Source organism: Octopus bimaculoides, chromosome 24 (genome assembly GCF_001194135.2).
Source record: "Octopus bimaculoides isolate UCB-OBI-ISO-001 chromosome 24, ASM119413v2, whole genome shotgun sequence".
Lineage (NCBI taxonomy): Eukaryota > Metazoa > Mollusca > Cephalopoda > Octopoda > Octopodidae > Octopus > Octopus bimaculoides.
In genome coordinates, this window is record NC_069004.1 from 31,925,544 (window position 1) to 31,935,936 (window position 10,393).

General features: G+C 39.1%; 1 protein-coding gene across 7 annotated transcripts in view; it reads left to right on the plus strand.

Annotated features, from left to right (window-relative positions):
* Positions 1 to 10,393, plus strand: part of LOC106882839 (adhesion G protein-coupled receptor B1) — a 153,939-nt gene that overhangs the window by 106,606 nt on the left and 36,940 nt on the right. The window lies entirely within an intron of this gene.

Consider the following 10,393-nt stretch of genomic DNA (forward strand, 5'->3'; position numbering starts at 1 on the left):
ACAAAGATTTTATTTCAATTAATTCTGAAAATAACAAAAAAGTTAATAAAATAACTTCATATTAATTAAGCAGGTGGTTGGAACAGAAATTTACATGAAATCTTGCTGGCGTTTTGTTTTAAATTAAATAACTTGAACCATTTTTTTTCCTTTAACCAGAATTCTATCTTTGTTTTCGTGTGGGTGTGGCTGTGTGGTAAGAAGCTTGTTTCCCAATCACATGGTTCCAGAGTTCAGTCCCACTGTGTGGCACCTTGGGCAAGTGTCTTCTACTATAGCCTCGAGCTGACCAAAGCCTTGTGAGTTAATTTTGTAGACAGAAACTGAAAAGAAGCCTGTCATATATATATATATGTGTGTGTGTGTCTTTGTGGGTGTGTTTGTCTCCCCCACCCCACCACTGGACAACTGGTGTTAGTGTGTTTACATTCCCATAACTTAGTGGTTCGATAAATAAGACAGATAGAATAAATACCAGGCTTCCCAGCATGGCCACAGCCTAATTACTGAAGCAAGTAAAAGATAAAAGATATATACGTATATATATATATATTATATATATAGTTATATACACACACTCACATACATTAAGGATATTATTTAATTCTTCCTCTTTGGAGACAGTATAGTTGACTTATATAAAAATCTTTGCTCAATGAACTATGCACCAAATGCACAACTATTCTGGAAACAGCTGTAAGAGATTTTATGCATTATTTCTTAATCCTTTATTTTCTCTAACAGTTCTGCAATTGTATCTGATTTATTATAAATTACACTCTTTCAAGTGAAACCACATGTCTTACCTGTTCACTCTCTCATTTTGCTCAATGATGAGCCACTTATAGCTATTCTTTGCAGGTCAACCACGGCACCCACTTTTGTTTTAGTTGCTGTTCAAGTTAGTTTTTGTGGTAAGCCAACCCGAGCGCTTATCATACATACATATTACATCACATCATTAGACGGGATTTTTTTGTGTATATTCTACCACACACACATGCATATATGTGTGTGTGCATGTGTATATGTATGTGTGTGTGTGAGAGATAAATGTATCTTGGTCACAATTCCCAAACCTGATTGTTTAATTATTCAGTCAACAAATCTAATCAAATTTATTTCACACACACACACACACCTGTGGCAGAAATGTTGTTTGTTATAACATCTTTGTTTTACCTGCAACAACTTCATTTCACACAATGCACACCTACACACATACGTGCGCGCAAACGTGCACAAGCACATAGTCACATGCACATGGTCTGTTAGATCTGCGTTACCTGAACTACAAACACCAGAGGTTAGCTTTGGTTATCATCATCACCTTGTCCATGCTGGCATGGGTTGGACAGTTTGACCAGAGCTGGCAAGGTGGGGATCTGCACCAGGCTCCAGTCTAACTTGGCAAAGTTTCTGCAGCTGGCCATGCAGGAGCACCACCTTACAGAGTGTGCTGGGTGCTTTTACGTAGTACCACACAAGTGCTCCTACATGGCACCCAAATCATCATCATCATCATTTAATGTCCACTTTCCATGCTGGCATGGGTTGGACAATTTGACTGAAAACTGGCAAGCTGTAGGGCTGCACCAGGTTCCAGTCTCATTTGGCAGGGTTTCTACAGCTGGATGCCCTTCTTAATGCCGACCGCTTTACAGAATGTGCTGGATGCTCTACCATGACTCTGCATGGGTGCTTTTACATGGGGTCACATGGGTGATTTTACATGGGGACACATGGGTGATTTTACATGGGGTCACATGGGTGCTTTTATATGGAACTGCATGGGTGCTTTTACATGATATCGCCATGAGTACTTTACACAATCAGAAGGACTAGTCTTAACATTTCTGCCGAGTACAGGTCTTTTTGAGTACAGTAAGGTATCAGGCATCTTGGCCCTTTGTCGTCTCACCTGAAAGATTCAGCATCCTCAGATTGTTCTTCAGTACTTCTAGCAACGGTACTTACTTGGTGTGAGTCACATCCTGACCAAATCACACATTGCTGAGATCACTTTAAAAATACCTTAGGAATGAGAACCCAGTTTCAAAATTTCCCCAAGACACCTGATGAAGGCTGGAGGGTATATCAGACGAAACGTGTTAACAACAAACAAGATGAGGACAAATATCCATCAAATGTAAATAATGTACAGAATTCCTCATCTCTTAAATATAGAACTGGAATAATAATAATAATAATAATAATAATAATAATAATAATAATCCTTTCTACTGGATGCACAAGGGCTAAAATTTGTGGGGAAGGGGTAAGTCTATCCCCCATTCTTATCACTTCCCACCACTCAACTCATATTTACCATTGACCCCACATCCACCCTTGTTCACCATTCACCTACACACACACACACACACACACACACTTCTGTGCTGCCACCCATTACTTCCACTCTCGAGCGACTTTTTACTGATATCCCTCCCTCATTTTTTTCCTATTTTAAAACCATTATTTACCATCAACCACCCAACCACATTTGTTCACCATTCACTACATTTACACCCCACCCCTACACACACATACAACACCCCTATATTCCTGTACTGCCAGTCATCACCTCCTCTCCCTCAAGCCATTTTCTGCTGATATATATATCCCTCGTTCTTGTCACTTTCCCAGCATCCATCTCGTATCTACCATCAGCCTTCCATCCATCTTTGTTTGACATTCACTATATTCACACACACAAACACACACACACATACACACACACACACACATAATCACAGCATCGGCCCACTCACATACCATGCCAAGGTGTGTCAACATCTACAAAACTAAATCTTCTCATTAAAGCCTTAATGCTGTCATCTAATTTGCCGACTTAATTACAATGACACATTACATTCTTATGTATCAGTCAAGTCACGTCATCATCCCATGTTTATGTAGAGGCGTTGGGGGTGGGGTGGGGGGGTATGTATGTATATATGTATACACATACATGTATGTATATGGTTGTGTAAATATACGTGTGTGTGTGCGCATGTGTGTGTGTGTATATATATATATGTTCTTTTATTTGTTTGTCATTTGACTGTGGACATACTGGAGCACTGCCTTTATATATACACTGAATGTTTGTGCATATGTATTGTATATGTGTGTATATGTATTGTGTATTTGTGAGAGTGTGTGTGTGTATATATATATATATATACACACACACACACACATTGTATATTTGTGTGTGTGTGTATATATTGTATGTTTGTGTGTATGTATATATATATATATATATATATATATATATATATAATATGAGGTGTGTAGGAAACTTTTGTTTTGGTTGTATTTTATTGTGTCTGGGGAGAACCATTCCGTTTTAATACCTCGTTAATTAACACACTCACCAGTTCAATTTCCACTCATTTACTTGTTTTTTATTTATTTTTTAAATTTTCGTTGCTTCTTGAAACCTCTGCAATAGAAACTGACACTCTCTTTCTCTCTCTCTCTCTACACACACACACACACACACACACACACACATATATATATATATATATATATATATATATACATACACACACACACACATCAGTGGCTATGTATGTATGACTATCGTTTGTATGCATATATGGATGTGTGTGTGTCCTCTCTCTATATATATATATACACACGCACGCACGCACGCACGCACGCACACACATACACACACTGCTTGTGTGTGTGGGAGAGAATATCTTTTAGTGTGAGGTCAGTGGGTTTGTTTGTGTATATATATGTGTGTGTGTGTAGTACAGTGTGTGTGTATAGTACAGTGTGTGGAGATGTAGCAAAGGGTGAGAGTTTGAAGAATAATTTCCATCTGGTAGTGCGCGGGGTGGGGTGGGGATAAGGGAATGTGGTTTCCCTGTCTGTTTGTGTGTGAAGTAATCTCTATTGCATCTTTGCTGAGAGGAAGTGAGGAATTCTAAAACAGGAGTGGAGGGCATTGTTATCATCTCTTAGCACACACATGGACACATACATATGTATAGCCATACACACACACATATACACCCTCATGCACACACACCCACAAACACCCACTTATACAACACATGCAACACACACACACACGCAACAGATATACACGCACACATGCAACATACATACACACACACATGTAACACATACACACACACATGTAACACATACACATACGCAACACACATACACACACGCAACATACACACAACACCCACTTACACACACAACACACATGCACACACACACACACACACACACTCCTCCACAAAGAAAATCTGGCATTCTGTCAGTGTTGATGACAAGTGTTCCAGTTGATCTGCTTGTGAAATCAATGTGAAAGTGGCTGAGTACTCCACAGACAAGCATACTCTTAATGTAGCTCTCAGGGATATTCAATATGACACAGAATGTGACAAGGCCGGCCCCTTTGTAATTACAGGTACAACTCATTTCTACAGCTGAGTGAACTGGAGCAATGTGAAATTAAGTGTCTTGCTCAAGAACACAACACACAACCCGGTCTAGGAATCGAACTCACTAACTCATGATTGTGGGCCTGATGCTCTAACCACTGAGCCACATACCTTCAACCCCCCCACACACACACACTGTTTGACAGCATGTTGGTTTGTTTATGTTCTCATGACTTACCGGTTTGGCAAAAGAGATCAATAGATCAAGTACCAGACTTGAAAAAAAAAAAAATTCAACTGGAGTTGACTAAAACCCTTCCAGGCAGTGCTCCAGCAGGGCAGCAGTCCAATGAAACAAGTAAAAGATAAAAGCTATACACCCACACACATATTCATACACACACACACACACACACACACATACACATGTATGTATGCATGTATACTAATGATCTTTAGATCTACACTGGAGATATCGAGGCTGCTTCTTAGAAAACAGCTGGATTTGCTAACATTTTCAGCTGATGTAGGGTTAGAATTTAGCTCAAGGAAATATTTGGCTTTACCTGATATTTAAACACGATGGAACCATTTTCCAAATTGGAAACTATTTACAGTAACACATGTTAGAAATACCTTGGTATTGATGAAAAATCTATTCTACAAAAACAGAAGTGCTTAAAGAACGTTGTTCCAGACATTAAAAAGGAGAAAAAAAAATAACGCGATAGTTGGAGCTTTCCTTTTACAAAAAGCCAATGCCCTCCAATGCTTTTACCGTAGCTGTGCTGGTACTTAAATTTATATTTAAACCAATTGTTACCATATTGCTGCTGGAATCCACTGCCTTTGTTTCAAGTAATCTCGAAAATAATGAAAAATTTAGTACAACTTTGTCATTATTAAACAGGTGTTTGGAGCCTAAATTAGCATGAAATTCTGATGGAAGCTTTGAGTTTGGATCCTTTTACTACCATATTTTTGTTGAAATACACTGATTTTGTGTTTTAATTAATTTTGAAAATAATGAAGAATTTGGTAAAATAGCTCTGTCGTTGTTAAGATGGTGCTTGGAACATTAACCCTTCCGTTACCGTATTTATTTTGAGATGAAATTCATTGTCATTGCTCTGATTTGGTCACCAATGCCATGTACTTAGTTTAAAATGCAATAAAAATAGGGCAGTGGTGGGGTCAGTAGGCAGCCCTTAAAAAAAGATAGACCCCCCCCCTTAGGACATTCCCTGGGATTAGGGGAATTGCTGGTTTGTGTTTCATTGTCCTTGCACCAATGGTTTAGGGGGAGTTAACGAACATAAAAACATAACGAACAGAGAAACATTTATATTAAGATATGTGTGTGTGTGTGTGTGTATTTATGTGTATGTGTGTGTGTGTATGGATTTATGCGTACCTTTGTGTGTGTGTGTGTGTTTATGCACACTTGCATGTGTGTGTGTGTATTTATATGTACCTGCGTGTGTGTGTGCATGTTTTTATGCATACCTGTGTGTGTGTGTATGCGCACTTGCATGTGTGTGCATGTATTTATGTGTACCTGCATGTGTGTGTATTTATGCATACATGTATGTGTGTGTGTTATTATCTCCTTGTCTTCACATCAGATGATAGCAGTCAGTGTTGTCTGACCAGCGTACAAACAATATTCTTTTTTTTTCCCCTTCATTTCCAATCTCCTATGAAAAACATGCCTAGTCATGAGAAAATATTCCCTAACTCAGAAACAGGTAAGGATTGGCAACAGGAAGAGCATCCAGCCATAGAAAAAAAAATCTAAACCAACAAATTCCATTTAACCCATGCACACATGGAAAAGTGGACATTAAATGATGATGATGATGGTGCCATACACAGAGCAAATTCTTTAAACAACCTGCCATATTGTTGTTTATCTAATAATTATCTTGGAAACACTTACCATTTTACTCCTCCTCCGCATTATTTCCTCACTTCACTTTTCTGGCACAAGATGCTTAAATCATTTATCTCCTGTAATTATAGTTCCACCTCCTCTAACCAGAAAAAAATTCCATGCTCATTCCTAAAGATCCACCTACCCAAATTTTCCATTTTGGCGATGTCTTAAATTGAAATCTTCCCAATTTATAAGAACTGCCAATTTTATTTCATTTCCCTCAGATTAATTCCAGATTTTTAATTCTTCCTCTCTTCATTGTTCTGTCTTCCTACCATTCCACACTTGTGCCAGTCTTCAATTTCTCTTCTAATTCTTATTTCTTCGATTCTACCGTTCTTCAAAGACACCCACACTTCAATTAATTCTTCAATCCTACGAATGTCCGCTGGATTTTATTTGATTTCATTTGTATGTGTGTGTGTGTAGGCGTGTGTGTCTTTCAAAATTCTTTGTGTATTTCTTTATTAAGAATTTTTTTTTCCGTTTGTTTTTCTCCTTCCAATCTTAATTTCTTGCAGTTGTCATTTGTCCTGTTATATACAGTCTGTGTGTATAGTATGTATATGCATGTGTATATATGCATATGTGTGTGTGTGTATACACACATATATTCTTTTAATCTTTTAACTTGTTTCATTCATGCTAGAGCATCGTCTTAAAGGGTTTTTTAGTCAAAGGAATTGACTCCAGGACTTATTCTTTGTTAGCCTAGTACTTATTCTATCGGTCTCTTTTGTTGAACCACTAAGTTATGGGGACATAAACACTCCAACATCAATTGTCAAACAATGGTGCACTCACTTAAATATACACACACACACACACACACACACACACACACACACACACACACACACACACACACACACACACACACACACACACACATGCATATAAAAAGGGTAAAGACCCCCTTGGATCATGAATGACCATGGGATTGCACATAGAAAGTTCCCCTCTGAATGAACTGGAGGAAGGTGAAATAAAGTGTCTTGCTCAAGGACACAACATACCACCTGGTATCGAACTCATGACCCTACAATTGTGAGCCAAACATCCTAACCACTGAGCCACATACCTTCACAGTTTTACCATTTTTATCGCTTCCTCCTTTGGGCCAAACTTTTTGTTGTTCTTATTGTTCTTGTTTGGCAGAAACAAAAATGTCGAAAATGTCACCACCATGTGAAATGATATTTTAGAGATGCCGGGTGAGTCATAGGATGTGAGCTGAGATGATATTTGTGTTCCCTTTGCCTGTGGTGTATGTCATGGGGTGGGGGTTGGTTGGTTTTTGTCTCTGGTGTCATGCTGTGCCTCCCCATTGCTGCCAGAATTGCAGAGGCCACTGTGAAAACATTTACCAAATTTGATAGAATTAATTTCCCGAGGTCAAATGAAATGAGGAAACAGTTACATCATTAAATGATGATGGTGTGTGTGTGTGTTAATGTTTGTTTTTTAAAGTTCAGTTAATCTGATGAGTTACTTTTTGTTTTTGTAGATTACAAATTTATTATTCTTAAACAAGAATATTATTGATAGTGACTTTGAAGTTTCAGTCAGTTAAGCCATGGTTGGACTGTCACTATTCTTGCTTAATAGTAACAATAAGAAAAGATGGCGAGCTGGCAGAACCGTTAGCAACGCCGGGCGAAATGCTTAGCGGTGTTTCGTCTGCCGCTACGTTCTGAGTTCAAATTTCACCGAAGTCGACTTTGCCTTTCATCCTTTCTGGGTTGATTAGATAAGTACCAGTTGTGCACTGGGGTTGATGTAATCGACTTAATCCGTTTGTCTGTCCTTGTTTGTCCCCTCTATGTTTAACCCCTTGAGGGCAATAAAGAAATAAGAAACGTTAGCACGCCAGGCGAAATGCTTAGCGATATTATATATATATATATAATATGTGTATATATATATATATATATATATATATACACATCCCAAAATAAATGAAACAGAGACAAATGAAGTCATCTTAAGCCTACAAATACCCAAATGTCAGAGATATCTGGGGTGGATAGTTGGGTGGTTGAACATGGTAACAGTAGAACCTGGTGGGGTAACTGAGATGATGTGGGGAGGGTTAATTAGGCAGTGGAGGCCACCAACCCTCCAACGACCCCCCCAGATAATGAGGCAGCATGAATGCGACGGCGGTGGTGGTGGCAGTGGTTGAAGAGAAGGCGGGGGGGAGGTGTTGAGAGGGTGTGGCTCGACGTGATGGTGGTATGTGGAGGTAAGGTATCACTGATGTAGAATGGTGAGAGGTGGGCATGTGTGGATGCTGGTGTGGGGGTGTGATGGTGGTGGTAGTAGGCAGAGGGAGAGGTGCCAGGCTGTTCTGCCAGTGAAATGTCATTTGAACCTCTGCATGTTCATGTCACACTTTAAAACCTTAGAGCTGTCTGTCTGTCAGTCTGTCTGTCTAATGGTTTATTTTTGGTCTGTCTGTCTCTTTCTCTCTCTCTTTCTGTCTCTCTCTCTTTCTCACTCTCTCTCTCTCTGTGTACAAATGACTTTCTTTCTGTCTCTCACCTCATCTCTGTCTTTATCCTTCTCTGCCTTCTTTCTTTCTTCCTTGCTCTCCCTCTCTCTCTCTCACTTTCTCTCTCTCACTTTCTTTGCCTCTCTCTCTCTCTCTCACTTTCTTTGCCTCTCTCTCTCTCTCTCTCCCTCATTCTCTATATTCTTCTCTGTCTCCCTTTCTCTCTCTCACTCTATTTCCTTCTCCCTCTCTATCTGTCTTTTTATTTCCTGCTCCATTCTCTCTCTCTCTCTCTCTCTTTCTTCCTCTCTCTTTCTTTCTCTGTCTCCTTTTATTTCTCTTTGTCACTCTCCCTTTTATCTCTCTCTCTTTCTCTGACACTCTTTCCTTCTCTTTGTCTTCTCTCTCTCATATGTCTGTCTTTTTAACCTCTCTGTCTTTTGCATCATTCCTCCATCTCCCTTTCTCTCTCTCTCTTTGTCTCCCTTCATCTCAAGTTGTCACTCTCTCTCTCTCAATCTCTCTACTTCTTTGTTTCTATCTATCAACTAACTTACCTGTCTACATACTGACTCACCTGTATATCTACATACTTACCAATCCCTCTACCTACCTTCATGTCTATCTACCTATCTGTCTATCTACTTAATTATGAATTTACCTACCAACATACCTATTTATCTATCAACCTACCTACCAACTTACCTGTCTATTTATGCACCTACCTACATATCTACCTGTCTATCAATTGCATATCTATCTACCAACTTACCTGTCCATCTATCCATTTACCTATTCGTTTATCGCTTTCTTACTTTCTCTCTCTCCCTCCTCCTCTCTCTCTCTTGCTCTCTTTTTCCCTCCCTCTCTCTCTCTTCCTTTGTCTACCTGTTTTCATCCTTGTATGTGTGGAGGCACGTGGCTTAGTGGTGAGAGTGTTGGGTGCACAATCATAAGATTGGCGTTTCAATTCCTGGACCGGCTGACACATAGTGTCCTTGAGCAAAAACACTTCATTTCACATTGCTCCCGTCCACTCAGATGGCAAAAATGAATAATTCTATGATGGACTAGCACCCTATCCAGGTGCAGAATATATATATATCAGGGACATACTGCTTGGGTAGGCAAGGTGAGCAGTGCCTACATTAAATAAAATAGATCGATAGTAACATTTTCCTTTTCTGGCAAAATATGCACCTAATTCAATAAAATCACAAAGGTTACTCCGATTATTATACATAAAATACAAAATGTTTTATCTTTTTTGTAGATTAGGTAGGCATAATTCACTCCTGCTTTTCAATCTCAGTATTTAAGCTACGCATAGCACTGCTGTAATACACATACTGCGTCCATTCCTACAACACCGTTTTCTTTACGCACTATAAAGGCAGAACTAATTCTGCCTCCAACTCAGTCGCGAGCCTGTGTTTCACTTATTTTTTTTTTTGTGTGTTTTACTACATAAATGTCACCAACTGCCTACCCTGAGTAATTACTGACGGCACATGACTTGTCATGTTTTGCCAAAGGGTCTAACCCATA